Source organism: Dromaius novaehollandiae, chromosome 3 (assembly GCF_036370855.1).
Source record: "Dromaius novaehollandiae isolate bDroNov1 chromosome 3, bDroNov1.hap1, whole genome shotgun sequence".
NCBI classification, from domain to species: domain Eukaryota; kingdom Metazoa; phylum Chordata; class Aves; order Casuariiformes; family Dromaiidae; genus Dromaius; species Dromaius novaehollandiae.
Genome location: NC_088100.1, coordinates 12,779,342 through 12,807,028, shown reverse-complemented (window position 1 = coordinate 12,807,028; position 27,687 = coordinate 12,779,342). Strand labels below are relative to the sequence as shown.

The 27,687-nt window shown below is 38.4% G+C and overlaps 1 long non-coding RNA gene across 1 annotated transcript; it reads left to right on the top strand.

Moving 5' to 3' along the window:
- The first annotated feature begins 13,653 nt into the window (after positions 1-13,653).
- On the top strand, positions 13,654-26,596 carry LOC135328002 (uncharacterized). The gene is made up of 4 exons (XR_010388719.1): positions 13,654-13,786; positions 15,287-15,392; positions 22,845-22,927; positions 26,438-26,596. It is a non-coding gene; the product is annotated as an uncharacterized LOC135328002 (long non-coding RNA).
- Positions 26,597-27,687: the final 1,091 nt, after the last annotated feature.

The following is a 27,687-nucleotide window of genomic DNA, read 5'->3' as shown; positions in this document are numbered from 1 at the left end:
ACAAATTCCCATATCTAAAAAGTTTAAGAGTTTTTAATTAAGAAAGATAATAAACTTACTGAGACTAATGAGAAGTGCTGCTAAGGGCTGATACAGAGATAGGACTTGAACTGAAAGTGTAAAAGAATTTTAATTTGTTCTAGGATATTAAGATTGAAGGTTTATATCAAACAGCTTTTTATTGACTGGTGGAATTACTAAAGAGGGTGTTGAGATTATCACATGAGTCTGAATCTTCTGCATTTCCTCACACTGAGTGGTATGCTCTGGACAGAAGACACCATTTAGTACTAGCATTTAACAAGACAAAAGCTGATCTTTGCCCCTCACTTGTGCTACTGACAATACAGCTGTTGACACAACCAGAAATTAATTCCAGTGAAGTTACTCCAACTGCCTGTATGTGAGCCAGGATTGGGCTGCAAAGGTGCACAAGCAGCTGAATTGAGACGATATTGTACGTCCTGTGTCTAGGAGAGTCTGCAACACAGGGCAAAGCTGGCAAGACTACACAAGACATGTAAGGACTTGGGAATCTATTATCAGCAAAGTGCCTCAAAATCAGATGCTGAGATGCAAAGTCCCATTATAGCCATGTAGATACTTTAGAAAAATACCGAGAATAATTCACTTAGAATCTGCAGTGTAATAACCTCCTCTGGCTCTGTAACACAGGAAAAAAAACCACTAGTGGGAGTCAATCATCAATGCAGAGATGCCTCTTCCCTCATGGCAGTTAACAGAGTCAACCTCAGTGGGTTCAGAGCAAAGTACCTTCTTTACTTAAATTCTGGGAAAGGACAAATTTGCTTTAAAAGGCTTATTCAGTGTAAGGCCTTGAATACTTTTTCCAAGATGGATTCTAGGTGAAAACTCTGGATCTCATTCCCTTCATCTTCACAAGTTTAAAACATATTACAGAAAGAGTTATTTCTTCTTATACTGATTTAGGATTTTTAGATTTTTTTCCCCTTACCCTTGTGACACTCCACAATTACTTTTTAAATCATTGCACTGCATTTTTAAATCATGTGAATGTAGGATAACATTTTTAAGATAGCTCCAAGGTAACTGAATTATACAAGAGTGCAGCTATAGGCAGTCCTATCTCAGATAAATGTGGAACAATACTCAATCAGACTAAATATCGAACACAGGCTAGGGGCTCTCTAAAAAATGGTTGAAGCTTGGGGAAGGTAAATGTTTTCATTTAGGGGAAATCAATGCCTGTATGTATTTTTAATTGTGACTGTAGCTGTCAGAAAATTATTGACTCTCATAGTGGCAGCAAGAACTTATTTAGTCAGGCAGAGGTAAGTTTGGGTTGCCATTAACTAAAATGGAGATTTGAGTACTTAAACAGAGTCATGTTTAATCTCCAGTACAATCCATCAGAGATAGATGAGGTCTTTCTCATTACATTTCCCTTTCCCTCCAAGAAGGGAGGTAAGAGAGCTCCCTGTCTCCTACCAGCACGATTAGGGGCAGTAAGTGCTTCATCTTATATACTAAGGGGAAGCCTGTAGCGCTCTGAAACATATTCACAATCCTATCCAAGGCACGGTGTCCCGATCCAGTATCGGGAAGGTTTCGTTACGATCCCAAGGACGAGATTAAGACCCTAAAACCGGTCAAATGTCATACAACCTTTTATTTTCAATGGAGTGGGGAGAAAAGGTGGGGAAAGGCGAAGGGGAGAGGGAAGCAAGGGTAAGGGGAAAACATAGAGAAAGTTGGAAAAGGAGAAAAGAAACTGGCTACCGCCACTCCAAGTCCGATGATGTTCCGCTTCCTCCGCCAAAGATCTTCAGCCGTCGCACACAAGCCCCCCCCAGTCACACAGTCTGCAGTTTTTATAGGTTCTTGCCCCCCTCTGGGAGGTGCTTCCTCACCTCCCATGCAGATTAGCTGTGGTGCGCAGTCCGCCCTCTTGGAACCTTCCAGAAACGGGCTGGGGGCATCTGGGGGTCTCCTGCTCATGCGCAGATGGCAAATGAGTACGTGTCGTTCGTGCCAGACGTGCTGTTCCCCTAGAGGCGACCTTCAGCCCTTTTCGCGCCCTTTTTCCCCCGTGCAGGTGCACGAGGTTGTTTACCTCGCGGATGGCTCCCGGGGGCACCGGCGCAGCATTGCCCAACACACCTTGGCAGTGGCAGCTCTGCAGCAGCAGCAGCAATGTCGAGACAAAACCGCATTTAGTACCAGTTCTCTGCACACAGCTACATCCACCTCTGAATAACACTTGTCTGTGTTTTTTTCCAGTGATTTTTTTAAGGCTTCTGAAATTTGAAAATAGTAGATCAATGATAGAGTTCAAAAACATACTTCCCTCTCCCCAAACTATCAGTTTTCCTGACAAACTTTTTTCTGAAAGTGTTGCTGAAAAAGAGGAAATTTTGAGTATGCCAACAAGGGCTGAGTTTCTTGGTGCATCTGCTAAAAATATTAGAAATTTGGACATTGTTAAAATGCTAAAAAGAAACTATAATAACAATAATGACAGATTATTAATAAGCACAAGAATTATCCAGGTTTCTACTAAATTTGTAGAAGCTCTAAATTTTAATATTCTTTATATTTTAGCCATAACACAAATGGAAATCATGAAGACTGGGATTGTTATTGTATCTTGCAGTAATTGAAGATGAAGTGACTTGAAATGTACCGGTATGACATTCTGAGTCAAACCTTAACCGTCCAGGGCTTCTAAGGAGAAAACCAGAAATTATTCTCTAAAAGCTTCCAGAGAGTCTGCAAGCTTAACGTCTTTGAATTAAACTTAGACTCAGAAGTACATCTTGTATTAATGACATTAACCCCATTTTATGGTCACAAGAAGTCCTTACTTATTTGCTCCATATTGACAGTCCACTCTACTTTCTGAATTTAATTCTGTTACATCTTCTTGACATGTTAAACCATTAGTTGCATGTTGAACCCAGTAAACTGCAGAAGTTTGTTTCTGGATTATTTTTTGGGAATGTCATTCATCTTTTTAAAGTTCAGATTGGCTCCACAGAAGTTAAGTAATCCTGCAGCAGGCAGTAAATACAAGTAATTTAAAGATTTTTTGTACAGAATTCTTTTAATACAATAAACAACATTTCAGTTGTACAATGCTTCTCATGTATACCAACAATGGCTGGTAAAAATCAAAGGTGAAACCCTAGCCCCCACAGTGAGCTTAAAGCCAAAAGCCCTAATGCTTTCAGTTCAGCTTAGATTTCTTTCCCAGTCTTCTGTTCAGCGAGCTACTGCTTAGACTTCTTCTCTATACAAGGTATACATAGATGCTTATATATACAAAAAAAGGATGTCTTCTGCAAGCTTTTGCGGAAAAACAGCACCTCCTGCAAGTTCCTTGAAATGAATTCTTACGCCCAGAGTGCGCATAAACTCTAGACCACTTAAGGTTATGTGTACACTGCCTTTGACAATGGTGTAACAGCACTGGCTTGAGTCTGCAGAAAGAAACCACTGAAGCAACACCAAATCTGCACTGCCTCTCAGGCAGAGCTCACCAGCAATCAGTTAAAGCACTTTCTAGGTGCTTTACTTCTACCTTTTAAAGACAATGAAGAAGACTTTTCAATTGTTTAGTATGGAATTAGAGTAGAGCGAAGAAATGCATTGTCAGTGCTAGAATACCTGCTGTTGCCTAGACTTAACTATATGCATAACAAAATTGCAGGTTGAGATGCAAATTTAGTGTGATGAACACACAGGAAGGCAAATGTTGTGCTCAGTCTTTTGAAGGCATGTCCATGGGGCTCAGTTTTCTTTTCTCACAGTGACTCTGGATAATCTCTAATTCAATTAAGACATCCAGTCACCTATTTAACAAGTTTTTTAGGTATCTAAAGAACATTGTAGATGTAATTGAAACATCCAAACTCAGGAAGACTTGTTTGGCTTGAAACTTGGCTGAGTACCTGCAACCACTGAAGAACATCCTATTCTTTGATAAGTTGTCTATCTTGGCATCTTTCTCCTGCCTGTTGGTATTCTGGACTAAGATAAGAGGTGTTTTGACTCCTGAGTCCTCAGAAGAGTTTGCTTTTCTGGGCAAGCTCAGCAGACAGCTGCACTGGTTACTACACTTGCCCCAAGAAACCAAAGATATAGATTTAAACTCCTGAAAAACACTGAACTCAGGATATTTGAAGTAAATACATTCTCACACCTTACTTTTGAAACTGTAGTAAAGAATGAAAGATTCACAGAACTAGAAGACAATATCTAAGAAGATACCTCACTTCATGTCAGGCATTAGAGCACTCAGTGGGGAAGGAAAGAAAATGGAGCTCTTGTCCCTTTGATGTGATTTTTTTTCTTTCTTAATACAAAATACCAAAGCAATCCAGGGAGTAAGATCCTGAAATCTTATGTAAGCAACTTACCAGCTCAAGTACAGAACAAGGCACTCTGAACACTTTCTGTTCAATAACTGCCATAATGCTGGCTATGTAGCAGCTTATCTTCTAGCTGAGTGAAGACTACTCCCATGTGACATATACAAAGACTGAGAGTTAAGGTGCTCATTAGAGACAGGTGAGGTGGTTTCAGATCCCAAGAGGCTGATTAAAGCCCTGGAAACAAGCTCTTCCCTTCCTGGAGGAGTTCTCTGAAAACTCTGTGGAAGAAAATCTAAGTGAAAGAGATAGTTAATGCCTCCAAATCCCTGAGCCTCCAAGAGGGCATCTCAGGACATTATTAGGGTAAGAGTTATTTTTGCAACAGTGATCCTGATATGTAATTTGTTTTGTACTTCTTTCTGTATGGAAGCAACAGGTATCTACAGGTTTTCTTAGCACTCCTGTGTTGAGTAATGTTCTGATGAAACACATTTGGCATCAAACAGAGTTTACCCTGTGACCGTTTGCTCCATCCTCTGTGGGATGTGTATGTTTCTTCTCCTCTTAAGCAGACTATTATTTTTTATGGTAACTGAGTGATAGAAATTTGAACCAAGTAGTTTCAGACTAATTTTATTAGTATTTTTCTTTGGTTACATCTGTATTAGTAAAATAATAGTGTCAGGGTCTCTTTTTGGTGTGGAGGCCAACCAGCACAGTTTATTAAGCTTTTCCAACTTCAGAAGCACAAGGCTTGGGAATATTTCCTGATAAGTGCTAACTCCCAAATTGTTTCCAGGAATTGTTTGGGATGGTGCTTCTTGATATGGGCCACAAGGGTGATGAGACTCTTCCAGCAGTTTCAGAATATGGGTGACCAGGTTCCCATGCCTGGACTTGTTGCCCATCATGGTTTATTTACAGGTACATGTTGCCTCTTTACACCATATCACTTAAGTCCAAATCCTCAAGTTAGGAAGACACCTTCCTCTCAAATTCTAAAGGAAATGAAGCATTTTAAATATGTACAGACAGTAACATCTGTATGCCTCCTTGTCTAGAACGGTAAGTGGAAGCTAGAATTTACGAGAGCTGCTGTAATCCAACTAATAGTAACGTTACCCTTGGTGGCTATCTTTGCTTCAGTAAAAACATATAAAAATAACGCCTCCTTGCTGAAAGCTGATACTGTAATATGGACCCATTAGGGAAAGGAGCAATCTCATCGGTCGCTGTGGCGTGACATGAATTCTAAGTAGGTCCCAGTGTCAGTCTTTTTGTAGCAGTTTTTTGCCCCTTTAGTGAACTGCGGGAAGGGTTATGTGATTATATTGCTCTTTTTTTAGTTCCTTTTTTTCTGTTGCTGTTCTTTTGCAGGTGTCAGTTTGTGCAGCTGCTACAGAAATTCTGGGAAACTGCTTTGTGACTTGGTAGTAGAGTCTTTAAAGGAGGGTAGGAGCTGAGGGTTTTTTTTTCTTGTTCAATACCTGAAATACAGCTTTGGAGGGGAATTATGAGGCAGGGGAAGGTAGGTAAGGGGGAAGCACTTGGAATTCTGTCTGTGTGTGAGTGAGAATAAATTTCTAGAATTTTGCTTTTCTCTGTCACATGTCAATAAATCGTACCCCTAATGTAGCTGTCAAAACAGATATTGCACATGATAATTCTCTCTCTCTCCAGGCAGCAACTGGGCTTTTTTTACAGGAGCAGCCACCAAACCCAGTTCAATTATTGTGATCATTATTATAAAAGTTATTATTATTATTGCTGGAGACATATCGGACTGAAAACTAAGGTATTATTGCATTTGAAATATATTACTGAAATCAAAGTTTCCCAAACGAGGTTTCTGAAACACAGACTGGACTCCTGCGTTTTGCGAAGAGAGTAGGAAACAAATTCTGAAATCTTTAGTTTGCTACAAAAGAGAATTGCCCGGCTCTTTTTGTACTATGTGGACTACTACGTGGGGTTGGTCTGCTTGCCACCTTGTGGTAGCAGAAGATTGTTAATCTATGAAATCTTTTAATAGATAACAAACCACTATTTTTCTTTTTTTAAATCTAAGAAGCCAACTTGGGTGCGTGTGTGTTGAGAATGGAGGGAGACTTTTTGCTTTTGTCCCTTTTTCTTTCTGTCTTGATGAGTAGAAATATTCTATAGTAATGGATTCTTTTTTTTTTTTTTTTTTTTTTTTTTTTTTTTTTTTAATGAACCTCTTCTCACCTGTCTTATTAGTAGACTTCTTTCTTTAAGGAAAGTTATATAAACTTTCAATGACAAAGAAAGTCTGCGACTGTCATTTTGATTCATCCTGTAGCTAAAAATATAACCATGGAGCTGGAGAAAAACATATTCAAATGGACCATTTTGGTCCCAAAAAAGTAGTTTGTCAAAATCTAAATTTACCATGTGAGCATGTTCATTTTGTTCAAATGGGAAGGGGCAAAAAGTGTTTTAAATATATGAAGGAGCTTATTTCAGTTTTTAAAGGGTTTTCATTCAAATTTAAAAATACTGAAATGAGAACAGTTTTTCCCTGATCTGAACAAAAATTTCTTTTTTCTTTTTTAAATGTAATGACTTGGCATATTAAAATTTTTATGTTTCTACTCTGACTTAGAATAAAAGGTAATTTTGGAATTTCCTGCAGAACGAGTTTTCTGAAGCCTGAGCACCTCTGTATCATTCAGGGTATCCTTGCTGCACATTCCTGGGCCTGACAAGCTAAGGTTGCGCAGCACCTCTTTCCCCTGGAGATTGTACTGCTGGAATTACTGACCTGGGTAAATGTTTATAGTGCAAATAAGGATTGCACAGCCGTAGTCATTTGCTTTATATCCATTCAGAGTCAATTGAATTAGAATATAACTTCCCAATTCTTTCTACATGACTGAATTGCATGAGACTTGTTTATGTAAGCTGTTTTCCATGGGGATGATCGTCAAGGTATATTTAGAAGAAAATCAGATGTATGCTACCAATTCCCTATACCCTATCCTCCCTACCCCATATGCACTGGGGTATATTACATTAGTCTTGATTTTCAAATATAACTGAAATTCTTTGGAAGTGACCTGAAATGGTAAAGGCACGAATTCTAGTAACTTTACTATCATGTTCTGAATGTTCCCAGGTATCAGAAAAATGGTCAGAATTATTTTTAAAAATACTGTGGTTTTTTTTTTTTTCTTTCAGTTGTCTTCTTTTTTCCCCACTATATTATGCTCTTTCATTTACCAGTTTAATTTATACATTGTTACTTTTTTCCCCCCTCAAATCAATGCATTCGTAAATAAATGGTAAGAAACTTCTATTGAAAGAATGGAAATGATAATGCTCAGCATTTTTCTGGGAGCAGGCCAACAATTACTTTCATTTGGGTAGTGTTAATAAGCCTTTACAAAGGAACCATACCTCTACAGACACATAGATCTAAACTTGTAAGTCAGTGCAGATAGATAAACTGTTTTATTGTATTTCTTGAGCCTTGATGAAAGGCTCAGAGGCTGTGTGCAAAACTGAGACTTAGTCCAGAGCAGCAGTATGTGCCCATGAGCAGACACATCTGTGTAGCACTAGTATGTGCTGGTGTAATTGCAGTATAAAGGCTTTGTGTTATAATTTTTTTCTGCTGAAGTAGGCAGTCCTCACTGATGTTGGAGAGAAGATTTTTGGCTAGCCAGGGCCACCGGTCTGATTCAGCACACAATTCATCTATTCACAATACCCGTAAGTTGACCTAAGCCACCTAACACGCAAGCTGATGTGACTCATCACATGCTCACACAGTAGCTAAATATGATGCAATGAAAAGAAAAAGGATTCATAGCCGGGGCCAGATCAAGCATCGCCCGTTTAGCAGCAACATGCCAAAAGTCAGATGGAACTTGTCACAAGGTGGTGCCAATATGCACTGCACCATCACACCTGGGATGTGCGGAGTCTGGGGCTGCTTGACCTAGTGGACATTTCTGAAGTTTGTTCGTGCCCACAAATTTGGTTAAACATTTATATTACTGTCATCTCACTTTCAAATTGAATTAGATTCATAGAGAAACTGAGCTAAATCTTTTGTAGCTGATCCTAAAGCTTTCCAAATTTCAATGATCATCAGCCTGAATGGAAAATATATTTTCATACATGCTCAGGTTGCAAAATCTACTTGCGAAGGATTGCTTTTTCCTGCAAGAATCTGATTTATTCTATCATCATCTATGCAGGGATAATCCATGTTCAAATATGAAGAGAATGTCACTGCAGCTGAAGACTCTGCTCAGCATTCAAAAAATCCTGCTTCGTTTGTTAAAACCTTCGTTCTCTGCAGTGTGTGTGCCATGTCTTTCAACCGCCTGCTATAAAACACTGCTGCCATCTGATGAGGTGCTTGAGGGAGTCTGAAAAGAGGATGATTGTTTTACACAAACTGATATTTTAAAAGCCAGGAAGTCAAATTGCACCTGCAATTTCATATTGCAAGTCAAAGCCAACTTTTGGTCCAGTGTTCTGCGTGATAAATTGACTCTCTCTAGCGTTCCAAAGAATCCTTTTCATCTCGTAAGGTAAAAAGGAGAAAGGCAATCCAAATCCAGCTTAACTGAAATATGTTAATACATAGGAATAGAAACAGCACAACTACATTTAATAGCACATACAGTTTATTTGCAGTGTGTAGATGTTATTTTTCTGTTCCTGAAAAAAATATCAGTAGAACTGAAGCTTCGCAGTCAAAAAGTCTCAGGCGTGATGAACAGTGAAACAATGTAATGTGGTATGTTAGCTCATCTAAACAGAAAAACAACATCATTCTCACATTCAGTTGTTGATCTTAATAAAAGCAATGGAAACGCGGAGGGAAGCGTGAGCCAGAGAGAGGGGGGCAATTGGTTACAACAGGAGTTGTTAGGGCTGACATAGTGCTTCTGAATTTCAAGGGCCATTAACTTACTATCGAATATACTATGGCACCTGCCTTGGCATCTGGCTTTTCAAATCTATCTCTAATGACCAGAGAAATTGAATTAAAATTCTGCAGCTACTGACAGGTGCTTTTGTTAAGGCATATGCCTCAAGGATATTCCTCTTGGGGGGGGGGGGGGGGGAGGGGGAAAGCTGCATTTCCTTGAACCTAGAACTTCCCTTTTTTAAAAAAGCCCTGATTTTTCAAAACTCTTGTAATTTACCATGCCTGTTAGATTTTTTTTTTTTTTTAACAGACTGAAATGAAAAGGTTTTTTGCATAAGGAATAGCACTTTGTTGTTTTCTCCTTTTCTGTTTTTTCCTTTTTTTTGATCCCTTTTCATGCAGAATGTGTCTGTTAAGAATAGATTTTTACAGTGGAGCATAGCTAGCATTCATTGTTTTGTTATTCTGTACAAAATTTCAGATCTAAATTGTGTAAGTTACTATTGCCCTAGTGTTCTAATCGCATGGTCCACTAGACTCCAGTGTCCTACAGCATGGAGCATAAGGCATCATGGCAAAAAATAAATATGTTCAGCTGCACAATGTAAAAATAAGAACATAATCAGTGCAGTGTATTAATGGTGCTCTCCCTGCAAATGGATGAATGGGAGATTTTACAGTGAACTGTAATATTTCTTTTAGAGCTATGTATTATAAGTGAAAAGAGCAGATCATTCTATATGGAAGATCCTTTCTGTGGTTTAATGTACTGAGAATATTGCCATTTTGTTATGCAAATAAAGCATCTTTTTCTCCTCTGAAGGCTCTAGGGCCTTCAGATTAATACCTGACTACAGACAGACACAGACTACTGCATCCTTCATGTCTTGCTTGTGGCAGAGTAATTAAATTCAGTAGAATACATATTGCACTACATCTGATAGTTGTCAAGTTGCAATTGTATCTTTATATGAAGGATGATTTTCTTCATAGTTGCTGTTCTGGCCTAATGCTTATTCCACTGGATTTAATAGTGTGGCTCCAGCTGACTTTTGAGAGAGGAAAACTGGACCAAGGTTGATAGCATTTCCAAAACTCACCTGAAAGACAGGATTGGTCTACCCACCTTTGATGATAAATGCCTCCGCCTGAGTTTGTCAGCCTTTATACATTGTAAACATTATCCTTTTATACATCTCAGGCACCTAAAGACGGACAAAACAAGTTCTATCCCAAGAAACTGCAAGGCTAAGAAGGAGAAGAACTTGTTCCACACTAGCATTCTCAGGCTGAAGTTCTCAGGGACTGCATCCTACAAAACAACTACTGGATGCACTAGTTTTTACATACGGATGGAAACATTTCACCAGTATCTTCTGATCCTCTAAAACCATAGAGACAGTTCATGGAGCAGGGCTTTGTCAGAAGTGCTCCTGGCTTATAGCTGTTCAGATGGTTTTGTGCCTTACCAGACTTGTTCAGGAGAGTCGAAGATCTCGCGATATGCCAGAGAACTGTTAGATTCAGCCATATTCATGCTGGCTCTGCTCATGCCAATGTTGGAAGAGAAATGGGGGCAAGCGCAGAGCAAAGGTTCCTTGATTGCAGGAAAGCTGGTCTGAAACTGCAAGCGTTGTTTTCACATACTAGCTCAGGAATGGATCGACATGTTTTTATGCTACTTCTGGACCTGACTGGCCAGTCTTCATTGTTCTGTCTTGGTGTATTTGGATTTCTTGGTCTTGAATCTCTTCTGTGTTGGGGATTTCTGCACTGTCAGACCCAAATTGTCTCTGACAGCATGCCTGGTTGACTGATATCAACTGGTGCTATGTTCATTCCTAGTTTTTGCATAGCATAGACTTCCAAGGTTCCCTGCATCCCCATCCTCTGCCAAGTTTTCCACATTTTAGCCTTTCTTCTACATAAATGCCTACATATTTACCTTCATTTTCATTTATATTTCCTTTATCCATATACAGAAATGGCTAATTCATGACTTCCTAGAAGCTTGTATAAGAAGAGAGAAATTATGCAAGTATAAGAAAAGATGAAAAAAATATATAGAAAAAATATCTCCTGAATATCTCTTTGAAGAACTGTTGAATTTTTCCAGCCACCATGAATTCACTGGCATACAGAAATTACCACATTTTATCTTTTGAGCTAATACCTATGCATGACTGGGCCCATGGTTGATGATGAAGTCGCACAATCTAATTTGCATTCAGTTTCTATTTAAGAACAGGAGAGGTTGGCTAGATCTAGTGCATGTCCAATTAGTAAGGTTCAAGAAAATATATTACCAGGGAAAGGCTGACCCAGCATAGATCAGGCAAAACGTTATGACTATGCTGTGCTACAGTTTAGCTTTTACTTGCTTGCTGTAGACTCAGCAAGACCATTCTGGTTTCTGTGGTATCAGGTGTGTGTTATTAAGGTTGTATGTGTTACCTGTGAGTCTAGAAGTTTTGTTTTTATTCTGAGACCTATTCTATAGTTTCTCTGTCACTCCTAGTTGTACAAGAGTACTGTTGCTAAAAGCAGCCACCTTGCAAAAAAGTCAAACAAACAAGGAAACAACCCCGCCCCCCAACCCCCAAAGTGAAGAACAACAGTTAGTATGGATCATTTTCCCAGTCTGGGTTAACATGAAGCTGTGAAAATACTTGTACTGACACAAGGGAGAGGCCAGTGGGGTGGTGCTAGTTTATGGCAGTTTTAAGGGACAACAAAATTATGGCCTTGGATTTAGGTGACTAAAGCAAAGACTGTATTGGATTCAGGTAAGCTCTCCTCTTCAGAACAGCAATTGCTTAATTTTTGAGGATGTTCAAAGAGCTCAATACAATCATGTATGCTTTTAATGAGATTTGTGTTCCCAGATCTGTACAGCGCTCCTGAAATTATCTCTTTTTGATAGAGTTTACAATTACATAAACAAATGTTTAAGCATTCTTCTGAAAAAAAGGGATGTAACACTTTGCTACAGATTTCATGAGTCTGGAGTCCTGGGACTGCAAAGATATTTTTTCCAAAGGAACTGATTTCTGTTGTCATCTTTTCTTGTAATGATCTGTGAGAAATAAGAGATGCAATTAGCCAAGCATAGGGAAAATCAGATTGCCATAGTCAGAAACCAATCCTGAATGTCACAAATGTTCCAGACAGCAATCAAAACGAGCAAGAAGGGAAGAGACAAAAGAAGCCATAATGTTCAAAAGCAGAAGCAGTAAACTAAATTAGGTGAAGTTGTCAGTTACTGGCTGCAACTATGCCAACCAGAAATGCATTCTTTTTATCTCTGATTTTTCTTGTAATCTGCTTGTTGCTGATTATTAGAACAACTGAAGATGAACATTTTGTATGTATGAATGCACAGATGTCTGATCGGTTTTAATGACTTCTGTTTGAGCTATAAGGCTCTATTACTTTGAAATTTCAATTCAAGTAAGAATGTTTTGTTCAATACATGCATTGCATTCTTTGCATGCATTGTTCAAATCAAGAAAAAAAATGAGCTTTGTTTTACTTCGTTGTATTTGAGATTGATGTCAAAGGGCAGGTTAATTTCTGAAAGCAGGTTGCTCATTTCAGTAAGGAAAATGAAAGAGGAAAATAAATTTTACTCAGGCAAATTATCAAGGCTGAGGTCCATCTTGAAGAGAGAGGGAAGTTACTCTGTAGGTCCAAAACTAAAGGAGTCACATACTAGCTTCTTAGTTTCCAAAGAAGGCAAGAGATTTCCTAGTGGGAAAGAAATCTGCTAAGAAACATTTCTCATGCTCTTCAGTATAACACAGACATCCTCAGACCACGGATGCCAACAGCCCTTATTTTCTATGCAGTTTTGGGGGCTTCTTGGGGAAATTGTCAGCGACACCTAAATCTAGCAATTAGGCATATGACTTTGCCACATTACAGCTCTTATATAGCCAAGAGATACCCTTTTCTACCAGCTGAGTGTCATAAAAGAGTGGAGAAAACTCAGCTTTTCCTTACAGACATGAAGTTCTTGGGAATCTCTGTTCAAGCCAAATCCGCAAAGCAGCATTTCCCTAACTGTCTTTTTCTGATCCCATATATATCCTCAGGGCAAATACAACCCACAGAAACAGAAGTCTAGCCTGCTGGTACCTGCCATTATCCAGGCAGCTGGAAATCTTCATTTAAAACTATTGCTGTGACAAGCCAAAGCAGAGTTCAGCCTGGTTTTCCCACATGCTAACTTATGTGAAGTGTCACCACAGGCTATCAACTCCTCTGGGATGTGTCTTCATTAGTCTCCGCTTTTCTGCTTTCCTTAAGTACTTGCTAGACTATTGAGTCAGAAGGCAATATTTAACTTCTGGGCTGCATGATTTTTTTCCTCCCATCCCTGCAGTATCTGTTCGTACCGTGTAGGACGTAAGGCCATGCCAACCAGGATATGATAGTTCAGCAGCTCCGATGCTCGCTCTGGATATGGGAGACCCAGGATCAAAAAGCTTCACCATGCAAAACACATGATTCAGTTCGAAACCGGGTGAGTCTCTAAAGCAACCTGGCATGTGATTTCTGCAAGGGTACAGTTTGCTTTCTTAAACCAAATATAACAGAATACAAGCAGAAAGAATTTTTAAGAACATTTTATTTCTCGGCCATTTACTCTTTTTTTTATTATTATTTTTTGAGCAGGTTCCCCATAAGATGACGGTAAGATTGTTGGATTCTAGATAGATTTTAGGTACGTAAAGGAACCATGATGATCATCTTTTTTCACCTTCTGCGTAATGTGGGCAATCCTTTTGAGTCCTCTGGATTAAATCCTTTTTTAAATCAAATAGCTGTGACTGAAATGGAGTGTGTCAGAAAACCATATCCAGCCTTTACTTACTTTTCAGGAAAATAAACCCACTATTACTCTTAATGAATTGGTAAAACACCCTCACTCCTAAAATATCATGCTACAATTTACCTAGCTTCTGCCTAACACTTTCACCAGGTTTTGCTAGGTATTTTCTGGAAGGGAGGGTCCTCAGTCACCATATTTCCTTCTTGGAACTTTTACATGGAACTTTTACAATGATCTTAGACTTCTCTTTAATCATTTATGTGACTCTTTTCTGAATATTCTCAAATTTTTCAACTTTCTTCTTCAATTGCAGATGTAAGATTTAAAGTAAATATTTCAACCATAGCTATGTCTGTGTCTAAAACAGGGAAATGCTGTACTTGCTTCCCTCCCTACTTTCCTGCACATACTTGCAAGGCTGCATTAGCTCTTTTGCTCACACCATTGGCAAACAGTTGAGGCTCACCCAAGCCTCAATGAGAGAGAGAGAGATCCATGCTGTCAGCAAAATCTTAATGAGATATGCCTTGATATATGACTTTATATTTGGCCCTTTTGCAAACTGACTCGGCAACAATCAGCCTGTCTTTTACATTACTTGCTTCTGCCTATCCCACAGACTTTATCAGTAATGATGTTTTTAATTTCTTCCAGGTTAATGATGAAAATAAGTAATCAGCTTAGGTCAAGATCCAGTCCTCGTGGGAAATTGCTAGAAATGCATGTAACTGTGGGCAATTCCACTGACAATTTCACAATGAAAAGCATTTGTTAACTAAATTTTAGTATGTGTAACATTGATTTTATATTGCTTTATTTTAAACTCAAAAAATTGTGTGGTAACAAAGCCCTATTTGTTGGTAAATAACAGTTTTAAATACTTCCTTGTTCAAGAAATCTACAGTACACAAGTCGTTGCTATCAGGCTTGCTGCCAAAAGGCCCTAGAGGGACTCTTCTGTTCTCCTATCACTGTTAGTGAAATAACATTAATAACCCTGTCAGTGTGAGCTACTTGCTACATACATAATACCTATCTAAATTTTTGACTGCCTGTTTTTTAAAGACTAAATCCCCAAACCATAAAGGGACTGAATTATATCTTGCCCAGTAGCAGGCTTTTAGGTAAGCAGCTTTCAGGAAAGCGACTCTTTGCTTACAGTTCACCAGCTTGTGTTTTTTGTGTAACCAGTAGGGAGCTCTGGATGCCCAAATACCAAACAGGCAGAGGGACACTGAAACCAGCCAGTAGGAAATGGAAGAAGACTGAATCTGAAACTATGAATAGTTACAGTTACGTAAGTTATATAATGTTATATTTATGTTTTACATATTAATTCTGTGCTTAAGTCCTCCCTTTGGCATATAAGAGAATTTTACCCTTTTCTTTCAAAATACCAATGTGATATCACTCTCCTGGCAATGAAATACCAAGGAGAGCAATTTCTGAGGAAGTGAAGGGCTTGGGTTTGGGTCACTCCTTTCCATAATGACGTTTGGTCCTTCAGTTGCCACTATCGTTGTGCAGAAGAAGGGCCTAAGTCTGGGATAGCATGGGACAGGGACATTCCTCACCTGTCCAAAAGTTGTGCAAGTCTACACATTTCACAGGCCTGAAGCAAGAGGAAATATGACCATAACTCAGTAAGGTGTGCATTCACAGAAGAGAGAATGGTATCTCGTTTCTCATTTTTATGTATTTGATATCACAGAGTACCTCAATAACAAAACCAAGGAAAGTAAGCATCTGTTATTTAGACCTGATTCATTTTCTCCGGAAGTTCATGTGATTCTTCTGTGAAGCTGGGTCACTTCTGTGCTTTCACAGAAATATGTCTGTGCCTGTCCCATATCTAGACCTATAGTCCCAGCTATTTCTTAGTACTGCTTAACATTAATATTGCTTAGTAAAGCCCTGAAAAAAGTTGTAAATGAGCAAAATGAAAGATGTCAAGGATTTAACAGCACACTCAATGCCAAAATTTTAGCTTCAGGGACAAAGATATACAAAACTTAGAGTGTCCACAGTGGCAGTCTTTGAAGCATATTCTCTGCCTTGTTTCATGGGGAAAGAACAACTGTACTGAATCTGTTAGCCATCTGTCTTGTCTCTGACACTCTGTAGGCAATAAAGGCAGGAAGAGTGATGATTCATCTGACATGCCCTTCCAGCTTCTGGAAATCAACACTCAACAGATTTCTTGGGCTGGAGATTGTATCTGGCTTAATGTGTTTAACAGCAACCAGCAACCCTGTCTTCTATAAACACATCTAATTTCTTAGGAATCCACTTATAGTTTTTAGCCTTCACATTGTCTGGCAGCCATAAATTCCTAAAATTATTTACTACATATAAATATACACATGTGCATATACATGCTGGTGCTTATTTGGCTGATATCTTTCATCTTTAATATTACTCAGGTATTACAAAGGGATCTGTAACCACCCACAGTAGCCTGCACCGTTTGTGTTAGATTGTGTGTATGTATAGATATATGTATAAAATATGCATCCTGGTTAGGAAATTTTCAATGGTATATGTATTATATGGTATATGACTAGTTAAAACTGAAACTTTTGAAAGAAATATATCTGTTCAGCCTAGCCTTTCCTGGGGAATTTTTCTAAAGTCCAGGATGGACTTTCTGGTTAAACGATGAGAGCCAAGGACAATCCCCCAAATTCCTATTATGTATTTGGTCCTGGGATAAGCGGATACAAATTGGGCTGTTGTACCTGCTTCTCCTGCTTCAGAGGAGGTATTTGAAGGCGGTGCTGCCACAGGTGATGGACTGGCCCCTGGTGTCCTTTCCTGTGCCCAGGGCACAGAGCAGTAAGGCTGGAGAGGGGGATGCACTGTTCTCCCTGGTGTTGGTGGCTCTGTGGCCATCTCTTCACTTCCTTCACTGATGTTGGTCACCTTGGTGGTCTTAGGTTAGTGGTGCTTCTGCATTCTTCTTAGATCAAACTCAATAAATCTTTGATTTTGCTAGGGGTCTTTAGCTGTTACTTTGAACCAAGAAAAAGAGAACACTAATATAATCAGACTAAATGTATTTTCTTGTGAAACTTTCTTGTGAAATGTAAACTTTCTTGTGAAATGTATGATGTGAAAAGACCAAATCCAGAAGTTCTTTATAAGTAGTGCAAATGATAACTTGGTGATAAGCTTCACTGACAGTTTTTTGAAAGTCTACTGTGCCATGAATACCAGCTCATAAAAATTTTATGAACACAGGACTTTACGTTTCATCGTCTAATATTTCTAGTACTTCGTGATCACTAAAAATATGTGATTTAATTTCATGACATGAATGCATGCTATTTTTCCCAAAACTTTGTTGTGTAGGTTGTACATTGTTAGTCTCTGGCCTGAAAAAGCTGCAAGCAGCTACTTTCCATTCTGCTTCATTTTGTATCTGTTTTTTTTTTTTTTCCCCTCTCTCCTGATGTCCCCAGGGGAATCCCTTCACTTGAATCATCTGAGGTAAAGCAAAATTCAATAGCTCACATTACAAGTAATGAGAGCCATTGATTTAGTTATATAATTTATAAACTGAATCAGCAACTAAACAGAAACATCCCTGGCACAGTAGCACAGGTGAGTGTATAACTCAGCAAGGCAGAGAATATGCCAAATGCATGATGCCCTGCAGTTCCCTGGGAGCTGGGGATTTCTCTCCTGAATTCCTCTCCTTCCTTGCCGTCAGACAAGGACGAGGATCGTTTGTCCCAGAAAGGATGCCCTGATAGTGAAAATATCAAAGATGGCGATCAGATCTCCAGATAAAGAAACAAAGTTTTTTGTTTAGTAATTGCACCTTTCAAACAATGCAGCTTTTTTTCTCAGTTATCTAGGTTTAGCACAAAAAGGACATTAATGACTGTAACCAATATTTGACTACTCAGCGTAATGCAACTATGGTGCAATGTAAGTGGTATTATACAGGGGCTTCTCTGAGTCAGTACGAAGAGAGGGATTTTGACTTTGACTACATAAAATTCAGTTAACCAGTCTGAACAAGTCCTGTAGACTAAGTCTACCATTAAGAGTGAGAGAGAGGCACTTCCAGAGAGCAATTCTTCTGACCTATCTGAGATTTGTTGCTTTAAGATAGGATAAATCATTATGTAATCTATTTCTCTCCATTGACTACAGAGGGAATTTAGATGACTAGATTAAATTCTTACCCCTGAATGTTCCTCTTTTGCATCCTTTTTCCAGGTTCAAAATACACGGTTATACCATAGCGTTCTTCATTTCTGTATCAAAAAACACAATGAAAAATGTTTAAGACCTTTATTTCCTTACTCCTCAGATTCCTTCTTATTCCTAAATTCAATTTTGCAGTTTGCCTGCTATTTACTAGAGTTGATTTTCCATTTCTTTCCCTAGTAAAGAGACCTGTTTAGCTTGAGGATTTTTTGGTGTTTGAACTCTAATTGTCCTTCCCCTCCCCACCTTTGTTCTTTTTCCTCTCTTTTGTCAAATAGAGAGTTTTCCTAGCTGTGTTGTTATGCAGATCGAATAAAACAGTTACTAGTTCATTTGCTCTGTTTGTGCACCAGAGCTTAAAAGTTCTCTCAAGCTTTCTATAAATTAAAGATTATATGATTCAAAAACAATGATTTTGTACTAAAATTGCCTAAAGCCTTTATTTTGAAGTTTTATAAAAGAATACAAATTTAAAACAAACAAAAAACCCCATCAATTGCCACAGTGACCCTAGCAGTAGTTTTTTTTTTAAGACATTTTTGCATTCTCAATGAGATTTGTCTGGCAGATATAATTTGTGAAATCATTCTAGCTAATTTCACTCTATATCTTCTCCATAAAAATTCCCATTGGAGAATAAAGGATTTTCTTCAGGTGCAATGTAGTAATGCTCTCGGCAATGGAATACTTTACTCTTTACATTTTATTCTTTGTTCGCTAATTCTTGCTGTGATATTTGGCTCAACTTTGAACTCCGAACTGTCTTGGATGAGAACAAGAACGAGTCTTTGCACCTTCAGATTCACGAAATTGGATCTACTATACATTCTTTATTTTTTTCACCTATTTTTAGGGTTTTTTGAAATCAACATACTGGCTACACCTAGTTACAACATAACGTAGCACAAGTCACAGCACGGCAATATTAATTTTCACTTTCATAAGTATATCAATGATTATAGATTTTTCTATTAATAATAGAACTTTTGTTGGTTATAACTTAAAAGCTTTAGTCACAGCTTCCCCATCTGTCAGCAAAATGGTCACAATACTGGAGAATAAGGAAATTGTGATATTATTACAGATGCTCAGAAATTTCAAGACAGATAGATTTGATCAGAAAATATCAAATGTATAACCAAGAAAGGGTCTGTTTTGGCATTTTTTTTCAGTTCAAACAGTAGAATATTTTGTTCTTCTTTCTACTTAGCTGCATGTATAGTCTGGGTAAATCTACCTTAATCAAGGTAGATTTTAGACATAAGGAAGTTCTTACAATCTTAAGACTGTCCTGAGGGTTGATTTTCCCAGTGTAACCTCTTTCATTATCATAGATTAACAGAAATACAATGCTGTTTTTTTGTTTCAACTGCATTTTCCAAATTTTCTTCTTTTACAATCTGTTTGTTTTTCAGCAAAATCCCATAGCATCAAAAATATGAAAGAGGAAAAAATCCTCCAGATCAGCAAATTATCCAAAGATAATATTGTCTCTTTACATAACTAATCAGCAATCATGCCATGAATTCATTGTTCTGTTCTTACCGGACTATAAAAAAGAAATCATATTTCTTTCCATATTGAAATAAAATCCATAAAAAATAAAGCACATTCCCGAAAGGGAAATTCTTCAGGAGAGCATCATCCAAAGTTTACGTCAACAAATGGAACAAAATGATTACATTAAAATTGTCAGTATATATAGTATATTTTCCTGACATGCTGAAAATACTGATATTATTATTGGTGCACAGTAAATGGACAAAAAATACTGTCATATCCTTAAATATAGGTATTCAGAATTAAAAGGATCTAAAATCCCAATGAGTGAATCTACAGCAACCAAGTTACGGAGTTCAAATGCTTTGATCATTTAAATTTGCTACAACATTGATAAATGTTCATGAAATAATGAAAATGAATGTATGACTTCTTTCCCAGTCCATGTTTGCAACCCAGTAATTCAGCTCTCACACACTTTTCACACAATGCATAATTGAATAGTGGACCATATTGCCATGGGATTTTATGGAAGCTGAAAGCATAATGGATTATAGAAAAGGGATTAAGCCCATTTATGGAGCAGAAATCCTTCAAAAAACAGTCTAAGTGTCACATCCATCTCAGGAAATCTCTAAATCAGTGGTTGCTAGAAGATGAAGGGTATATACTGAAGGAAAAATTACTCCATGCCCTATTATACTTTCTCTCTAGGCATCCCTAAATCACTGATTTACAAGGGAATCTGTTAGATGTATATTTGGTGTTGCCAGCTATAGCAGTTTTATGTTCTTATATTTCTATGTTCAGATGATATTCTCTCATTCCATATTGTTGGGAATTTATCCCAAGAAAGAAGAGCCATGAAACCACGCTACTCAAATTTCGAAACCATAGTACTTGAATGTGTGTTGCTTTGGTGGCTTGTTTTCCAGTGAGGTTAAAAGTATATTGGTAGTGAGTTGCTACCTCAAAACGTTATCTAGAAGTAGTGCTACCTAAAAGTGGTGGAAGTCTGAGATTTATCTTTGGCTGGACTTATTCTTATAAAATCTCAAGCCAATAGAGAAGTTGTGCCCATCCTAACCCATATCTTCAGGTTTATAAGTTAGGCTCACGCTTTCTAATGTACTGACCTTGTCCCTGAAAGCACAAGCTTTGTGTGAAAGCTGGAAGATGACAATGCATTATAGCTACATCTATAGCAGTAAACCAAACCATATCAGGACTAGCTTTTTGGCATTATCTGGCCATGTCTAGGGTACAAAACTGGGTTGCTGAATGCAGACTTCTTATGAGGATGAATCCTGGCCTGTGTTAACGCTGATCCATTCCCAGGAAATAAGTAGGGAGCATGGGGTGGTCCTGGCTGAATTACATTCACCAATGTAGCAGCATCACCCGCTCGCTCTGGTGTCTGCACCCACGTTCTTTTACTGTTTCATGTAATCCTACAGACAAGTCTTTGTGGACATCTGCAGGTCTGTCACATTTGCTGAGGCCTGGAAGCAGAAATACTGTTGTGCCACTGAAGAATATAGATTCATGCATTAAGGACAGTTTCAAAACCAAAGTTAATATGAAAAATATAGATTACACGTTAACCTTTTTATGTGCCCTGTGGGTAGGAATGATCACTTGCCAATCTTTTTATTTTCCTCTAATTTTTATTATGAAAACCTGTAGTTAAGCAGTTCCTTGACTATCAATTATAATAATGACATAAGAAGATGAGCTAGATAATTAAATATGCATTATTACGAAGGTTGAACTATACTGTGGTTGCTACAGTGGGCTGATTCTGTAGGTTAAATTGCTTGGTAGCGTTTTGCAAGTAATGATTAATAATAGTAGCCTTTTATCGGATTTCATTTGTGGAAGCATTAGGGGCTGTTATGTGTTAGCATTACTCAAAGTTGTTCCTGCAATGCAGTGGTTAAGAATTCTTACAGGAAACGTCTAAATAATTTCCTTTGTTCGGTACTACTAGTGCACAGTAATTGTCATGCAAGCGGTTCAGAACAACTTACAATTCTAAATTTGTCTTTTTGCTCCTGGAGAAATTGATTCAAAACTCTAATTTATTTAACTGCTTGTGCTTTTATGCATTTAATGATTTGTTGTAATTTAACAAGCAATTTATAGTTTCTGATTTGCTTCTTACCTGCAAAGCAGAATGCCAGCACAGGGGCAGGGGAACAATCAGAGTTCACCCTTGTGCCTTGGCACCGCAGCTGAGGGTAAGTAGATTTGCTGCAAGGCAGCAAAGGAAAGCACAGAGATCTCTCAGCTGTCGTGGAATCTGTTCTTAAAGGTTAAGGGAAGCAGGAGATGATTGACACAGCAGCATCCTCACGGCTATGGCTGGTTCAAACTCAGGAATAAATAATCCAGATCAATCTTATATGCATTTTTCAATTACAGTCCCTTATGCAGGTTATACTCTAAAGCCTTGAGTCCGTGTATTTTGGCAGCATTCTTGGAATTTTAAAGGAAGACAAATGCCACTCCTAATACACATGACCAAACAAATTTTTGTGGTATTCAAGATGCAGTATCATATAAAACATTTAAGAAAATTCCTGCAAAATGACTGCAGATGCTGTAGTGGCTGACAGTAAACTGTGCTAAGAGAAATTAAAAACCAGGTCCAATAAATACATTCTTAAAAATAAAACATACAAAATAGCTTCTGTGAAAGCTAAGGGAACTTCTGGACAAAACACTTGATTCACATACTTTAAAGAACAGGTTTTGTTCTGACTACAGCTTTTGGGGGAATATACGGTTTCAATAAAGATTACATTTGAGTTGTGAGCTGGTTTTTAGTTAATTTGATTTGCTGCATCTTTCCCTCCAGACTGATCCAACTTGTTGGACAGAATTGTACAACTATTTAACAGTCTGGCTGAAAAAGAAGGATGAGCAGATTGTGGTTGTTTCTTATTTACTAGAAAAAAATATGGTTTTTTTGGCATCAGCAATTTTCCTATTCATCCTCTGTGTGTGATTAAATAGAATACGTTTTCAGATACTACGAGCACCATGTGGCAGAAGCAGTCCCCACTGAAATGAATGGAGCTACCTGTGTTGTGCGATAACAAAATAGAGCAGGTAAGTCTCAAAATATCGTCTGCAGGGTAGATCTGTATTGCAGTCAGTGCTGTGGCTGTGGCTGGTGTAGACATACCTGAACTAGCTTTACTCTGGCAAGCACTAGTAACAATGGCAATAAAAATGAAGTGATATGAATTTTAAGATAGTTCAGAAACCTGAACTGATATTCAGGATCCCTCGTAACACTACTGACTGCCTTTTGTTATTCTCAGTCAAACTGATGAAGGTATAGCTACCACAGACACCTCATCATCACGTCTGCAGATGTAGTTATCTAAGGCATGAGCATCTCTTTCAAAGGTTACAATTTCTGGGTGCGTGGGGGATGGGAAATACAGCCATCTCCATTTCTTTATGGATAACTACAAATATTTCCCATTTCTTTATGACAAGGTGCAAAAAATGTTACATTGAAACATTGGATCCCAGTACAGCAGAGCTAACACTCTAAGGCAACTGGCAATATTCTAAGGGTCATCACAGGACATTTCATCGTAACAGCTGCAAAGCACTTGCTAAACTGAACTCCCTAAGTCTGTAAATTCCTCCAGCCTGTTTTCTAAGAGCTGACTTAACATTTTCTCTAATATGCAGTTGTATAGCCCTACAGGATGTTTGCTGAACAGTAGCAAAAATCTGAAGTGCATTCATGCCCTGCATAATAAATCTGCCTATTCACTGCAGAATAATAATATTCTGGTTGTGCATTTCAGTGCTTTCTAGAAGAGGAAGCAATGAACTGAAAGTCTGATAATCAACCAGGAACTGAAGCTTGTAGCTCTGCATTCATCTGCTGCCAGTGGCACAGTGATTAGGGTTAGAGTGGGATATCTCCACTGAACTAGCAACCACAGCCTGTAAGCAGGACTGAAATGCTATGAGGCTAAATACTGAACACACACACATACACATATATGTATGTCTATATATATATTTATAAATATATATGCACACACAAGTGTGTGTATGTGTGTGTATGCACGTGCATGGGTATGTGTGTGTGTGTATATATATACATGTATGTATACATATATTTACAAAAATGAATGTTAAAATGATAATTAGTCTGATCCACTGTTAAAAATTGTCTCCAGCCACCTCTCTCCTTGGCATTGCTGCCTTGCCTGCTTCTGACCCATATTGCCTATGACTAGCTTTGTGGCCAGCTCCTCTCTCTCCTCTCCCCACCGAGATATCCCGATTCTCCCTGGTTGTAGCAAACGTGTAGGCTCTCCCTGCCTTCACCCGGGCCCTTTTGGCAGTACAATTCTGATGTGACTTTGGGCAAAGGCAGACATTTTGTCTATATAGAGAAGCTGGAAACCTCCCTTCAGATATCCTCAGGTGTTTGAAATGCAGCAGCCATGTCAGACAGAGAGATAAGTACTGTTCCTGAAGGCCTAAATGAGCTGAAGACCATTGATACTGGGCTAAGATTGCACTCTCAGCATGATTATCATTTATGTGTTGAGCATCCACAATGTGTTTTGCTCCATAAGGTAAAACAGCTGCTGGGCATCTGTAGACATTTTTCCCGTTTTTCATCAGTTTCAGTGGATGTTGGCTTTTGATAGCAAGGACTGCATAAATGCCATGGGGAGGGATGTTCAGGAGAATAAACAGTGGTAGTGTTTTCAGTTTGAATATGAAATATGGGAGTCTTAAAAGAAGAAAAAGGGTTTAGAAAGCAGACAGGGATGGAATGCTAGGTACACGAGGCTATAAAAAATATTCATTGCCTGAGGTGGGAGATCAAAGGCAAAAGAACAGAGAATATGGTTCTTAGTACAAAAGACCATAATCGGTATTAAGGTAAAATCTGCTACCATTTTTCCTTACGTCAGATGAAGGAAGACAAAGCAAAAAACTGGAGATCCTTTCTATTATTCGTAGCTAATTTGAAAAATACGTATTTTGTGGCTTCTTATGGCTCACAAACACTGATTTGTGTGTTTTAAAGCAAGAAATGATACCAGAACAATAACTGTTCTACCCTCTCCAAGTCTCAGTGACAGAAAGACAACAATATAATATGTGAAGGGCCGTAAAGCCAGATGATAATTCCAGGGAAAAAATGATGAATGTATTAAGCACAAATGTCTGTACTAGACAATTTTTACAGTAACTTGCACAACATATAGTAATGATTTGAAGTGTGTGAACTTAATTAGCAAGTCTATTTGAAATGAAACTGGATGACTTTAGAAACAATTTCATTTTCAGCTTTGATTTCAGCTTTGATTTTTAAATAAAAAAGTCAGATTTGTTATGACAATCTATGTAATTGAGCTTCAGTTTGCACTGTTTTCTCCAGCTACACTATTACTAATACTTAGAACATGTTTTCTCAATGTGATAAGTATTGTACAGTTACAAAACATTACAGAAATATAAAAACATACATGATTATTACTACAAAGGCTTCTTTCTCTTAGATGCTTCAAGGAAAACTACTGCTATACTACTTTTTTTTTTTTTTGGGGAAAGGACAATGGATACTTTTTAACTTTAAATTTAACACTGGCCTACTGTAAAATGGAAATCAGGGTCATCATCATCAATCTTGAATAAATCTGTGCAATAGTTCTCTGATACTGAAATGTACATAAAGAAAGGAGATGAAATCCCTTTTTAATGTATAAATATATAAAAATATTTATATTTATATTTATCATCTATATCTTCATCTACTCAATGAAACGCAGTGGTGCTGACACTCCAGTAAGCCTCCTTTTGCTGTGCAGCTTTGAAAACACTGATTTTCTCCTACCTTGTCATCTATATCTTTGCAAAGTAAGCAAAAGTGGAAGAGCCTCACAACTAAATTAAAGTCATAAGCCTTTTTTGCACATGTTTAATAAAGTTTCAAGCAGTGAGCACTGCCATCAAAATTTATGCAATATGAATTAATTCTGGGACAGCTCTGTCAATGTATCAGGTCGATGTACAGAAGAAAGGCATGAACATTTCTCAGTGCCTATTGCTCAGTTATATGTGGAGGAAAGGACAGGGCTTTCTTAAGACTTAGGAAGCTCTTGGCACAGATTTGAACGTGCAGCTGACGTACATGTGCAACAAGAAAGGAAAAAAAGAAGCAGCTCTAAATCGTGTGGTCCGTGAGAAAAGACTTGTTCTGCATGTGATCTCAGCTTTTCAAGTACAGCTGGACTAACACGAAGTGTTTTATTATTCTGGCAGTAATTTTGATGAACCAGAATAAGAATTAGGACACTGTTGTGCTACGTACAAGGTCATAGCAGAAGGATTGCCCTCATAACAGAGTTTGCAATCTGAGTCTTGGGAGGTTCAGGAAACCATCACTACGACATAAGGCAACAATAAGAACATAATGCATAGCATGAGAGGCAGCGGACAAACATATTTAATAGGGCTGAGGATAAAAAGCAGCTTTCAGGAAATATCTGAAGACTATTCGATAGTCATATGGAATATGGCAACTGTCATTTTGGCCTTTACCCTGCTATCTCAATTAAATTTATATTGCAGATCTCCACAGGCAGCTGTAGTTCCACACTGGGGCAAGTCCTGCCCAACAGGAATGGATTGTAGTTATTGACCATTTGGGAAAATGTAGATGTGCTACCTATTCCAGGTACCTATTGCATCCACCGTGGCTTCAAAGGAACAGCCAGCCCCCAAGGTAAAGTGATTGTTGCTGCATAGCTCAAACATAAAACAGTTAATCTGAAAGTAAGTCTTTGCCTACAGTAGACTTGAAATACAACCTATGCCTCAACAGCAGCATTTTGTAACATCCTTGGTGCAGGGAAGGTCTCTTAATCTGTGCTTTTATAGATTTCAGTACAATAGGTTCAGAAGCTCGACCAGGATTTTGCATGTCGGTATAAAAGTACAAATTTGTACCTGGAATGTAACCACAAAAACACTGCAAAGCTTTTCCTTGGCTGATGTATACAGCACATCTTGACTGCTGAAACTGCAGAAGCAGCACATTACAGGCTGGGAATGGACTGACAGATTTGTACAAGAAGTCTCTGCTATTTTGTAAGCTTTAACCCTGGTGTTAGGTATTGCTGACCTACTCACACACACACCCCTTCATCTCTCCTACTCCCCAAAATCTGGAAGAATCCTCTTCTTTCTTGTACCCCCTGAAGGTCAGCACACTTGCCCATAAAAAACACTCTGCTGCTTGAGGGGGTTTGAAGCCACATCATTCACATCTTTGGAGAGCAGCAATAAGGCCTATGTGGATTTCCAGAAATGACTGCTCTCGCTCTCTCCCAGGGGAAGGCTGCACGTGCCGTAAATCAGCAAGTGCTCCCTGGAGCCAGGCTGCACTCGTGCGGTCTGTCCCCAAAGGTAAAGTCTGAACTGTCAAACTCTCTCTCTCATTCACTGTTACTTACGTATTTTGCAAAGTGTGGAAGCAAGCAGTCTAGAGGAATTCTGGGTGCAGAAAGTGTTCTCCTGATATAACTTTTGTGAATCTTGCATTTCACGCTTTTAACAAGAAGTTTCCATTTAAATATAAACGTACTGCCTCTGACTGATGAAACCACTGAGCCACCGCTTGCTGGAAGGTGGGAGGACATATTGGTGAAGTTTTGCTGTCTTATTGTCCTGTTTTTATACTTCTTAAGCCCTTGACACCCTTGGCCACACTTATAAACATGATATTGAGCTTGAGACTTGGTTCTTAGGAAATATTTCATTTTGTCACACAGAATTGTTTGTGCTGAAATGAACGTTTTTCAAGACTGTATTTGAGAATT